This window comes from Erythrolamprus reginae, chromosome 4, assembly GCF_031021105.1.
Source record: "Erythrolamprus reginae isolate rEryReg1 chromosome 4, rEryReg1.hap1, whole genome shotgun sequence".
NCBI lineage: Eukaryota > Metazoa > Chordata > Lepidosauria > Squamata > Dipsadidae > Erythrolamprus > Erythrolamprus reginae.
In genome coordinates, this window is record NC_091953.1 from 114,256,900 (window position 1) to 114,269,743 (window position 12,844).

The window sequence follows — 12,844 nt, forward strand, 5'->3', positions numbered from 1 at the left end:
GACCGAATCCCTAGTTGGAGAGTACACTAAATTAACCACAATGTTTGTAGTTTCCTGAGTGTGTCTGCTTGCAGAGAAAATTAGCTTGCACCTCCCTATTACTCATTTATTGATAAACCTTAATACACTCGCTGTGTCATTGCAGACTGATTCTATGCATGCAACAAGATTCAGCTTGCATAAAAACATATCTGGCTTACAAGAAAGAAAATGTGATCTGATGGAAAAAGTCGTATTCTGACAGCATATTTTCATTGCAAATATTTCAGCAACTATTTCACAGCATATTTTAGATGCCATGCTCCATTTTCCAATTCCCTTTGAATGTATATCTATCTCCCATTGCTACATGGGAAACTTTGTTATGGAATTCAGAAATAAAGGAGAACAACCCGACATGGCCAGCTCGCTGTAGGTAACTCGCTGTGACGTAAGAGTTACAGTAATATTAAAGAAATGGTGGAATAGAATAATTTAAAAAGAACTTATTTTTTTTATTTATTACTTAGATTTCTATGCAGCCCTTCTCCGCAGATTCAGGGCAGAGAAGGGCGAATGAAAAAGGAGGAACAAAACAAAATGTGAATGACAAAAATTAAAATAATTTTGTAATTATTTTTAATATTTAAATGGAATTGTTGAATTTGGTGCTCTCCAAGCTTTATTGTTCTCTTGCAGACCATCCAATATCCAGATTAAGAATTGGGGTCAGTTGCTAATGAAATGACTGCAAACACCCCCCCCCAAGCCCAGCGAGTACCACGAACACCCCCCTCCAAATTAATGTGATAATTTTAAAGAGATAATTTTAAACAATGGAGCAAATGTTTAATGCAAGGTGTCACAGCCTTCAATAGGGTTACTCTTTTATGTATTGGATCACTGCCTTCTTAGCATTTTCACAGACATGTTTCTTCTGCAAGTATAAATACTTGGTATTAGGATTTTATGAATTTCAAATTCCTGGAGAAAAAAAACCCTCTCTCTCCTCTACTTCATGGGTAAAATGTGTTTTGTGTATCAGTGCTTCCATGCTTTCTTTCAAATCACTTCAAGGACCAGTTGGTTGCACACACAAAAAAACCCAACACCATTCCACAGACAAACTCTATTCATTGCAGGAATAAATTATGTTTAAAAGCAAACTTTAGTTCTTACTAAAGTTGCCAAATGCTGAATTAACAAAATAATGAATCAGCGCTGAACCCACAACACAAGTAATTATTTCTTTCCACACCTTCTAAGCAGTTAATAGCTGTAGTAGAATTATCCTCAACAGAACAACAATCACATTTCTAATCACCCAACAGCATTCTGGGCAGTATACAAACCCACCAAAAGTATATACAGTGTTCCCTCGATTTTCGTGGGGGATGCGTTCCGAGATCACCCGCGAAACTCGAATTTCCGCGAAGTAGAGATGCGGAAGTAAATACACCATTTTTGGCTATGGACAGTATCACAAGCCATCCCTCAAGACTTTAAACCCCTAAATTACCATTTCTCATTGCCTTAACAACCATTTACTCACCATTATTACTGGTATTCACCATTGAATAAGACACTTAGTGATCCTGATATTTATAAACATAATTATTTATTAACAATATTTTTTTTTGTTATTTATTTTCAAAAATTATTACTTTGGTGATGACATATACGTCACCGGGTGGGAAAAACCATGGTATAGAAAAAAACCGCGAAGTATTTTTTAATTAATATTTTTTGAAAAACCGTGGTATAGGTTATTCGCGAAGTTCGAACCCGCGAAAATCGAGGGAACACTGTATTTAAAAGAAGTGAGCATAAAACCTTTTCATGTTTAAAATTGCATATACTATTCAGCAAATGAAGGGATGATGAGGGGATGACAAACAGCAAACATTTCCATATGGAGGAGCTGACCACAATTCTTTCTCTCTCTTCTTACTTAATGAAGATTGGTAGAGCTATATACAGGAGGGCCTTGCACAGCATGGAACAGATTGAGGAGAAAGACTCTGCTGCCTCTATGGGTTTTAGCCAAGAATTGCACATAACAATTCAGTGGTTCTCAACGTGGGGGTTTGGGATGCCTTTGGGGGACGAATGACCATTTCACAGGGGTCGCCTAAGACCATGGGAAAAGACAAGCTTTAGGAACTTGGAACATATTTTTACAATCCAACCAATTGGGTGTTTACAGTGGGGGTGTCCCCTGACCTTCCTGCCAATCAGCTTAAAGCTCTACTGGGAGAATTGGGGCTAGACTTATGGTTGGGGGTCACCACAACCTGAGGAACTGTACTAAGGGTTACAGCATTAGAAAGGTTGAAAACCACTTTATAGATTCAGACAGTCCTTGACTTACAACCAAAATTGCACCCAAATTTCATGTTGCTAAGTAAGACACTTATTGTGACTTTCCCCCCATTTTATGACCTTTGCTGCCAGTCACTCAGTTTATCACAGCAGTTGTTCAGTTAGCAACTTAGTTGTTAAGTAAACCTGGTTTCCTTCTCCATAAGTATTGAACCACTTGCCAAGCATCTGAATTTTGATCATACGGCCATGGGGATGCTCCAAAGGTTGGAACTGTGAAAAATAGTCATAAGTCACATTTTTCAGTGCTGTTGTGACTTTGAACGGTCACAAAATGAGATTTTGTAAGTCAAGGACTACCTGTAACTGAGGTCCCTATGGAATTTTAATGTACACATAGTCCTCGACTTGCAACAGTTCATTTATGTACATGGAGAGTATATGAACCAAAGACAAATTCCTTGTGTGCCCAATCACACTTGGCCAATAAAGAATTCTATTCTATATTACAACTATTGCAGCATCCCCACCAGTAGCGGGTTGCTACCATAGCTCTCATAGTGAAAATGGAGCTGTTTGCGCAGCTTTGGGTGACCAGCGGATGTGCCCATGCATCTGAGTGAGATTTTGCTTCTGTGCATGTGCAAGTAGCAAAATCTTGCAAGGGGATGTGTGCGCAAGAGAGATTTTGGCGATTTCCCACATGCGCGGAAGCAAAAAAAAAAAGCACACACATGCATCCCCTTGGGAAATCTTGCTTCCCGCGCATGCGCAGAAGCAAAATCTTGCTCGGATGCGCGCTGGTCACCTGCGGCTGCATTGCAATGCCCAGCAGTGTCTGATCAAAATTCAGACACTTGGCAACCGATTCCTTTTTATGACCAGTTGCAGTATATCAGGGTCATTTTGTGACAAGCTAAGTCAACGGGGGAAGTCAGATTCACTTAGCAACCGGGTTACTAAACTTCCCAAGCGCAGCGAATCCTTTCAACAACTATGTGGCAAGCAAAGTCGCAAAACGGGGCCAAAAGGAAAAAAGAAAGAAAGAAAATCACTTAAGCCACGTTTCACTCCACATCAGAAATTTTCGGCTCCCTCGCGGTCGTAAGTCGAGGACGACACGTCCTCGTTCCTTAGCCTGCAGGCATCTTTTAAATAATACCGTCAATTTTACACAGAAAAAAAAAAGAGTTAGGACCGTAAACACAAAACCGGAATGAGGGAAAGAAAGGGCCGCGCGCTCCGTTCTGCCGCCTCTCAAAAAAAAAAAACCCCTTCCAAAAAACCCAGACCCGCCAATCGTCAGGGACTCTCAGCCGGCTGGAGGTTCAACCAGTGGCGGCGGCACCTTGACGCGAACTCTCCTGACGGGCTCCCTCGCTCCTCAAAGCGAGCCTCGGCACGAGCGCTCAAGATGGAAAGCAGACTCGACGCCTGGCAACAACGCCACTCGCCCTTCCGCGCCCGGATTACGCACGGAACCTGCAAACCATTTCCATAGTATCCGTGGAGCGCACCGGCCTAGCAATACGCACACACTCACGGCACCCACCCAAAAAAGGCTGCGTCCCCTCAGCAACCCGCCACCCACACCTGGTCCCACATAGATATCCCCGGGCGGCACTCGAAGGGCACCCGGTCTCCTGCCCTTCGCCCACAGTCCGAGGAAAGCTAACGGGCCAACCTCGCCCTCAGGCCTGCCCACGTTCCCCCCTCACCTGCGAAGGAAAAACCCGACCGTTTGGGAAGCTGGGGGGGTTCGGCGCGAACCGCAAGAACCGGCCCCGCGCGCGCTCTCTCGGGAGCGGCGGAGGCAGCAGCAGCAGCTGGAGGAGACGGGCTGAACCAGGCCGCCTTTCGCCTCTCTCTGGAAGGGCTGAGCTGAGGCGACCGTGCCGCCCGCCTCCCTCCCTCCCCTCCTGCTCCTCCTCTTCACGGAACCGCAGCAGCCTCCATGATGAGGCCGCCCACGAGACGCGTTGCGGCGTGAACCGCGGACGGGGCTGCCCGCCTGGCACCGCTGAGGGGAAAGGAGCCGCGTCCTGCGCTTCGTCCCTGGCGCGTAAATTCTCCCCTCACCGCCCCCGCGCGCGCGGCCTTCGCCCCGCGGGCGTCCCAAGTATGCTTAGTGGGACTTGTGAGGGATTTTTTTAGCAATCGTGACGGGGAAGAGGGGGAGAATTGAACGACGAAGTTTCGCATTGGCGAAGATAATAATGGCCGGCCGCCTTTGGATTTTTTCGGGCAGAGCATTACCCTGCGTGAGGAGGACTTTGCCTATTAAATCCAAATGTATTCGGATCCTCCTCCGAATAAACGCATAGCTTGCTCCATGGAGTACAGATTTATTCATTTATTTATTCTACTTCTATGCCGCCCAATCCCGAAGGACTCAGGGCGGCTTATAACAACAGTATGAATAAATAGATACAAAACACTAAAAGAAGTCGAACATTAAAAGAAACAGTAAAAGAAGTCATTGAAAGAAAACAGTAAAACAGTAAAAGAAAACAGTAAAAAAAGAACTTTAAAAGAAAACAGTAAAAGAAGTCGAACATATCTAAGGCTAAAACATTAACAAACTAAAACCCCTTTAAAAATGTATAAGAAATGGCAGTCACACTCATATACATACACACAATTTATACAATTGGCCATCAAAGATGTAAATTTATGGCACCCAGGCCATAAATGCAGTTGTGGCAGATGGAAGTAGGATGATCAAAAAGGATGTAAAAAAGCCAGAAATACTAGGAAAGTGGTACAGTAGTTGAAAATCAGACTTGTCTCAAATGCATATTCTGTATGTCCTCTTTAGCTTATGTTCAATGTTATGGCCAAACATAGAAACTTACAAGGTTGAAAAAGACCTCATGGTCCATCTAGTCTGCCCTTATACTATTTCCTCTATTTTATCTTAGGATGGATATATGTTTATCCCAGGCATGTTTAAATTCAGTTACTGTGGATTGACCAACCACATTGGTGGAAGTTTGTTCTAAGCATCTTCTTCAATTTCAGTAAAATAATATTTTCTCACGTTGCTTCTGATCTTTCCCCCAACTAACCTCAGATTGTGCCCCCTTTTTCTTGGGTTCACTTTCCTCCTGAACCTTATTTAACTTGTTAACATATTTAAGTGTTTAGATCATGTCCCCACTTTCCCTTCTGTCCTCCAGACTATACAGATTGAATTCATTAAGTCTTTCCTCATAAGTTTTATGCTTAAAACCTTCCACCATTTTTGTAGCCTGTCTTTGGACCCATTCAATTTTACCAATATCTTTTTGTAGGTGAGGTCTCCAAAACTGGACACAGTATTCCAAATGTGGTCTCACCAGCACTCTATACAGCGGGATCACAATCTCCCTGTTCCTGCTTGCTATACCTCTAGCTATGCAGCCAAGCATTCTACTTGCTTTCCCTATTGCCTGACTGCACTGTTCACCCTTTTTGAGACTGTCAGAAATCACTACCCCTAAATCCTTCTCTTCTGAAGTTTTTGCTAACCCAGAACTACCAATACAATATTCAAATTGAGGATTCCTTTTCCCCAAGTGCATTATTTTACATTTGGAAATATTAAACTACAGTTTATATTGCTTTGACCAGATCTCCGGAACTGAACACAGTATTCCAAATGTTGTCTCATCAGTCATGTAAATACAGTATAAGATAACTAATTAAGGGTCCCAATGGGATTGGGCAGTATAGAATTCAAACAAACAAACAAATATTTGTAGCTCGGGTTAACTCGAATAAATAAATAAACTGAAAAAATAAACAAGAGCATTCCTTGGTGTTCTCTGAAATTGCTTGTTTTCTTGCCAAACTAGATAATGTCATCACTGCTGATTACCTAATTTGGGTAGTAAAAGGTCAGCAAGAGAAAAAGCACAGAAAGCACCAAGGACCCCCTCAGACAGAAGATAAATAGCAAATTGCTAATGGCTCCATCGAATAATAACATGAAGTGCATAGAACATAAGAAGAGCCAAGCTGAATGGGCCAAAGCCCGTCGAGTCCAGCATTCTGTGTCACACAGTGGCCCACCGATTGTACATGGGGATCTTGAGCAGAAAGAGAAGGCAAAACCCTCCCTTTCCCTTGACCCCCAACAAATGGTACCCAAGGGAATCCTGCCTAGGCTTGAAAATGAAGGCCAAGGACGCATCTTGCAAGGACATAAACATGCAAAACTTTCGTCCTTCCTTCTTATCTTTTTAGTGCGCAGGAGTGCATTTCACATTTTTTATTAACTGGAAATGAAAAGCAAGTCAAATCAACCACCTTCCCTTTTGCAGAGATGTATATTGAATAATAAATCACAGTGCATAATGGTTATGTCCTTCCTTCTCTGCCCATTCCTATTTTTATTGCTTTTTAAGACAACAAAAAGATATTTTTCTCGAAACAACAGTAATCAGTTTCCCCATATCAAGGGAGAAACAAAATTCAATTTAGTGGTATTCAGAACCACCCCCTTAGCAGATGATGCTTCCCAAGCTTTGTTGCTTTGAATGACAAACACAAATTGGTGAATTAAGACCAGCTGTTTAGTCTTGCTCTGCCAGTCCTACAATGGTTGCAGTAGGCCATCAGTTGAGAGAAAAACAAATCCTATAATTAGGCAGAGGAAGGCAGCTGATCCTGAGCTCACGGAAAAGAGGCAAAAAATTATTATTGTACTTCACAATTTTTACAACCAACATTTGTTGCTTGTACTTCGAATGGCAAAATGCCCTGGCTAACCTTGTCTCCATAATAAGCAATTGATTAATTCATTGATGAATTCATTTGTAACATTGGACAGAATTATTCTGGATACTGACTCTGGTGTAATTGAGAAGGTTTCTGCAAATCCATATCTCTCTTCAGTTGCCACAACAATTGCAAAAATGGGTATGATTATACTGTATTTCAGAATTTGAGAAGGGGGAATTTCCAGCAAAAAACCCCCAAACCCTTGATAACAGCTAATAGTTCAAACATAAGGCCACCCTCCTTGTTATCTTTATAACAAAATTTTAAATTCATTCTTAATTTGATCCCATTTTATAAATCTCTGAAAGTACTGTATATGGTATTATATGGAACATAGAATCATATGTCCGGAAGGGACCTCCAAATTCTTTTAAGCCCTCCCCTGACCTTCCATCAGTGATGGCGAACCTATGGCACGGGTGCCACAGGTAGCACGCGGAGCCATATCTTCTGGTATGCAAGCTGTTACCCTAGCTCAGCTCCAATGTGCATATGCATGTGGGCCATAGTTCCCTCTAAGCTGAGCAGTGAGCAATTGCTCACTTAAAAATCATCATCAACTCAGAGTTTTCCAAACCTGCCCAGAAGCCGAGACGGAAAGAATGAGAGGGAAGGAGAGAGAGAGGAAGAGAGGAAGAGAGAGAAACAGATAGAAAAAAGAGAGGAAGGAAAAGAGAAAGAAAAAGAATGGGAGTAAGGAAGAGAGAAAGAAAATCAAACTCTAGTTTGAAACTAGCTCAACTATTTAAGTGGCATTTTGATATTGATAGATTTGTCCTATTATGAACTCACTGTTATAGACACACAGTACAGTATTTTATTTTGAAATTCTCTGAGGCAAAACAGGGTGGGTTTTTATTTGTTTGTTTGTTTGTTTGTTTGTTTACTTATTTGCTTATTTACTTACTTATTTACTTATTATTTCTGTGCCGCCCAGTCCCGAAGGGACTGCTGCTCAGACACTATACTTTTCCGCCCACCCCCCAAAAAAATTAGAGGGAACACTGGTGTGGGCCAGCTGTTTTTTGGCTCGCCTGGAGACTCAAAGGGATTTTCAATTTCCAGAGAGTCTCCAGGGGAATGGGGGAGGGCATTTTTGCCTCCAGGGCCTGGGGAGGGCGAAAAACCATCCTACCAGGCCCACCAGAGTTTGGGAAATGGGCTGTTTCAGGCCTCCGGAGGGCCTCCGGTGGGCAGGGGGAGGCCATTTTCACCATCCCCTAGCACTGAATTTTAGGTGTGAGCACTCGTGCATGCGTGATAGCACATGCACATGTGCTTTCAGTACCCAAGGAAAAAAAGGCTTGCCATCACTGTCTTAGATCATCCTGCTGAAATAGTTTGTCCAGTCTGTTTTTGAAAATTTCCAGCGATGGAGCATCTAGCATTCTGGGAAGTAAGTTATTCCATTGTTTAAATGTTCTCAGTATCAGAAAATTTCTCCTGAATTCTAGGTTGAATCTGTATCAGTTTCTACCCTATACTTCTTATTCTGCCCTCTGGTGCTTGTGCCCCCTCCTTGTCTGTGACAGCCCCTCAAGTACTGGAAGTGGATTATCCTGTCCCTTCTAACCCTTCTCTTCAATAGGCTAGGCCAGTGATGGTGAACCTTTCCAGCATCGAGTGCCAAAAGGAAAGCACTTCCGATGCATGTGCTCACTCCGGCCATGCACACACACACTCATCTGGGCCGTGATCAGGAAGAGGGGTTGCCCAGGGGGGCATGTGCTTATTGGAAAATGTACTTCAGGTAAGTCTTCTGATTACTGGCGTACATATGTATACATTGATCAGCTGACTGGTGTGCATGTTCATGCCGGAAAATTGAAGACCAGCTCTTCCCGTTTCCGACACTGCGCATGTACATAGGCCAAAACCCGGAAGAGGAACAGGTGACACACATTATTATTATTATTATTATTATTATTATTATTATTATTATTATTAATTAGATTTGTATGCCGTCCCTCTCCGTAGACTCGGGGCGGCTCACAGCACATGCAAGGCAACGTGGCTCTACGTGCCACTGGGCACTCGTGCCATAGGTTTGCCATCACGGGGCTAGGCATACATCTGTTTGTTTGCTTGTATGCTTGCTTATTTATTCGATTTCTATATTGCTCTTCTCCGTAGACTCAGGGCGGCTCACAAGAAAGATAAATACAAAAAATAGAATATACAGTGGTACCCCCTACCTAAGAACGCCTCTACTTAAGAACTTTTCTAGATTCAAGATTTTTTTGCCTCTTCTTAAGAACCATTTTCTACTTAAGAACCAGAGCCTGGAAAAATTTCCCAGGAAATTTGAGAGCAGCACGAAGGCCCAGCCATCCCATCATAAATTATACATTCATATCTTCGGCTGGAGCTAGATGTTAGCACTCAATGGTCCCAGGCCTGCCGGCAAAGGTGAGTTTTTATAGCCTTGCGGAAGGCCAAGAAGGTGGGGGTGGTATGAATCTCTGGAGGGAGTTGGTTCCAAAGGGCTGGAGCCACTACAAAGAAGGCTCATCCCCTAGGCCCTGCCAGACGGCATTGCCTGGCTGATGGGACCTGGAGAAGGCCAACTCTGAGGGACCTGACTGGCCGCTGGGATACATGAGATAGAAGACGGTCCCATAAGTAATCTGGTCCTAAGACATGTAGAGCTTTGTAGGTGATAACCAACACTTTGAATTGCATTCAGAGACCACTAATCGGCAGCCAATGCAGCTCATGGAGTGATGGTGAGACATGGGCATATCTTGGAAGGCCCATGACAGCACATGGGGCTGCATTTTGCACTACCTGCAGTCTCCGAATGTTCTTCAAAGATAGCCCCATGTAGAGTGCATTGCATCATACAATTTTAGTCTCCAGTCCCTTTATCATCTTTGCATTCATTTCTGCACACAAATTATAATAAAAATAACAACTGAATTATTGTTACGTAGTTTGAAGGAATTATTTAGAATATAGGAAATAAAGAGAAATTTAAGTTGTGCCATTGCTTGAACAGTGGCAGAATTAAAACACTTAATTTTATGAGTACTAAGAATAACGTAGTAGCTGATGTGGTGATATTTTTAGCAAGCATCTGCCTCATCTCTCCTTTTCCTCCTTCTCTTTGTTGAATGAAGGAGGAAAAACTGAAAACGAGAACATTCTGTTCTCAAGAATATCTCCATGCCTACTCTTTGAGCACTTAAACGCTCTAAAATCTCCTGAATAGGGGGAACAAGTTAGCCAATAAAAAAGGGATATGAATTATTTAGTGTCTGGGGGAGATTTGGCCAGAAGAAACGCTATATCCTTGAAGTGGCTAAAATTTTGATAAAGTTAAAAATACTATCTCATGGTTAAAAGGATAAAGAAAAACAAGGAATTTAAAACAAAGACAATATCCAACTCTAGTATTAATAGGTTTTGTCAAAGATTTAAGTAACTGTAAGTCAAGAGAATGAATGAATGAATGCTAAGAGATAGGAAATACTAGTATTATCGAGAAAAAAATTGTCAATCTGAACAGAAAGTTTTGAAGCCTCTATTAATTAATTAATTAATTAATTAATTAATTAATTAATTAATTAATTGGATTTATATGCCACCCCTCTCCGTGGTTTATTTAAACCAATAAGCATCCTGGATAGGACAACATCCAAGTTTACTTTATCTGTAGTATGGCACAAATTAAGGTCTTATAAAAACACAGCTTTCTAATATGTAAATGTAATAGTAGTATTCTGAACTGAGATAAGTCTTCAAAGCAGACTTTAGCAATCTAACTATTGAAAATCCAGATTCATCAGAAAAGGCGGATATTATGAAAGGAATAAGGCAAGGATGTCTTTTATCCCCACTACTATTTGATTTGACCTTGGAGGTGCTGTATAGAAGTATAATACAGAGAAAAATATATAAATATATTTTAAATGATAAGGGGGAATTGAAATCTACTCAAGAACGGGAGTAACAAGGGATAAAGATGGACTGGGGTATTAGAATGCAAATGCAATCAAGATATGATAGGGATGTTAAAACAGAGGGTACTAATTTAGAAAAAACAGAATAAGATGAAATATTGACAGGAATGGATGAAAGATTAATTTAAAATTGTATAATTATTTACTGTATATTAATTTCGGAGCAAGAGCAAGTGAAACAAACAATGATAAAAATGGGCAAGAAAATTTTGATATACAATAGAATTGGATAAATGGCAGCAGCTTTGGGAAAGAAATTATAAATTGACAATGGCATATAAAGAAAATATGTATAAAATGTTTTATAGATGACACGTCACCAGAAATGATAGCTAAAATGTTTAAAAGGCAAATCTATTAAATGTTGGAAATGTCATCAAATGCCTGGTTCTTTTTATCATATGTGGTGGACATGAGCTGAAGCCAAAGTGTACTGGAGCTTAATTCAAACATGGATAGAAAAGAGATTGAAACAAGATATAGAGTTGAAACTAGATTAGGTATATTACCAGTGTAGGAATGGATTCCCAGAGGAAAAAAACTTGCAGATTACAGGAACCAAAAACACTACTCAGGTGACCCTGAAGACACAGCAAAACCTCCCAAGTACTTCCACCACCCTCTAAAACTGCGTTTCCCAACCATGGCAACTTGAAGATATCTGGACTTCAATTCCCAGAATTCCCCAGCCAGCAAATGTTGGCTGGGGAATTCTGGGAGTTGAAGTCCAAATATCTTCAAGTTGCCAAGGTTGGGAAACACTGCTCTAAAAGGATGCAAATGACCAGCTATTCTGCAAGGAATATAAATAGACTAACAATCCTGGATCTAGAAAGCTTAGAACTATGACGCCTAAAACACGATTTAAGTATTGCCCACAAGATCATAGGCTGCAACGTCCTGCCTGTAAATGACTACTTCAGCTTCAACCGCAACAACACAAGAGCACGTAACAGATTCAAACTTAATATTAACCACTCCAAACTTGACTGTAAAAAATATGACTTTAGCAATCGAGTTGTCGAAGCGTGGAACTCATTACCGGACTCAATAGTGTCAACCCCTAACCCCCAACATTTCTCCCTTAGACTATCCACGATTGACCTCTCCAGGTTCCTAAAAGGTCAGTAAGGGGAGTACATAAGTGCACCACTGTGCTTTTCGTCCCCTGTCCAATTGTCTTTCATTTATCTTATATATCATATATTTTTTCTTCCTTTCATATATCTTCTCCTCTATTTTTATATATTTTCTTCTATCTTTTTCTTTATATATATTACTACATGTCTATTCTCTTCTACCGTGTTTCCCCGATAGTAAGGCAGTGTCTTACTATCTTTTTACCCCCAAAAGCCCCACTGTGTCTTACTTTGGGGGTATGTCTTATATTGTCCCGGCCACCGGGGGTTGCTCGTCTTCAGGCTTCGGCCCGGGCGAGGCCTCTTCTCCTCCGGGCGGGCGGGGCCTGCCCGTTGGGCCCGGCCTCCATCCCTCCTGCGCCGCGGCGGGGCCGGTCCACGATGCTCGTCCTGGGGCGCCCGGCTGGCCGGCTCCGGAGGCTGCGGCTCGTCTTCGGGCTTTGGCCCGGGCGAGGCCTCTTCTCCTCCGGGCGGGCGGGGCGGGGCCTGCCCGTTGGGTCCGGCCTCCATCCCTCCTGCGCCGCGGCGGGGCTGGTCCACAATGCGCGTCCTGGGGGCGCCCGGCTGGCCGGCTCCGGAGGCTGCGGCTCGTCTTCGGGCTTCGGCCCGGGCGAGGCCTCTTCTCCTCCGGGCGGGCGGCGTTAGGCGGCGTTGCGCGGCAGGCGCGGCTGCCCGTTG

At 42.6% G+C, this 12,844-nt stretch overlaps 1 protein-coding gene across 8 annotated transcripts in view; it reads right to left on the reverse strand.

Moving 5' to 3' along the window:
* Window positions 1–4,227, reverse strand: part of MBNL2 (muscleblind like splicing regulator 2) — a 65,512-nt gene extending 61,285 nt beyond the window's left edge. For all 8 annotated transcript variants that reach the window (XM_070751283.1, XM_070751284.1, XM_070751282.1 and 5 more), the window contains exon 1: window positions 4,020–4,227. The gene's annotated coding sequence lies outside the window, so the exon portion shown is untranslated. The remainder of the gene's footprint in view (window positions 1–4,019) is intronic.
* Window positions 4,228–12,844: the final 8,617 nt, after the last annotated feature.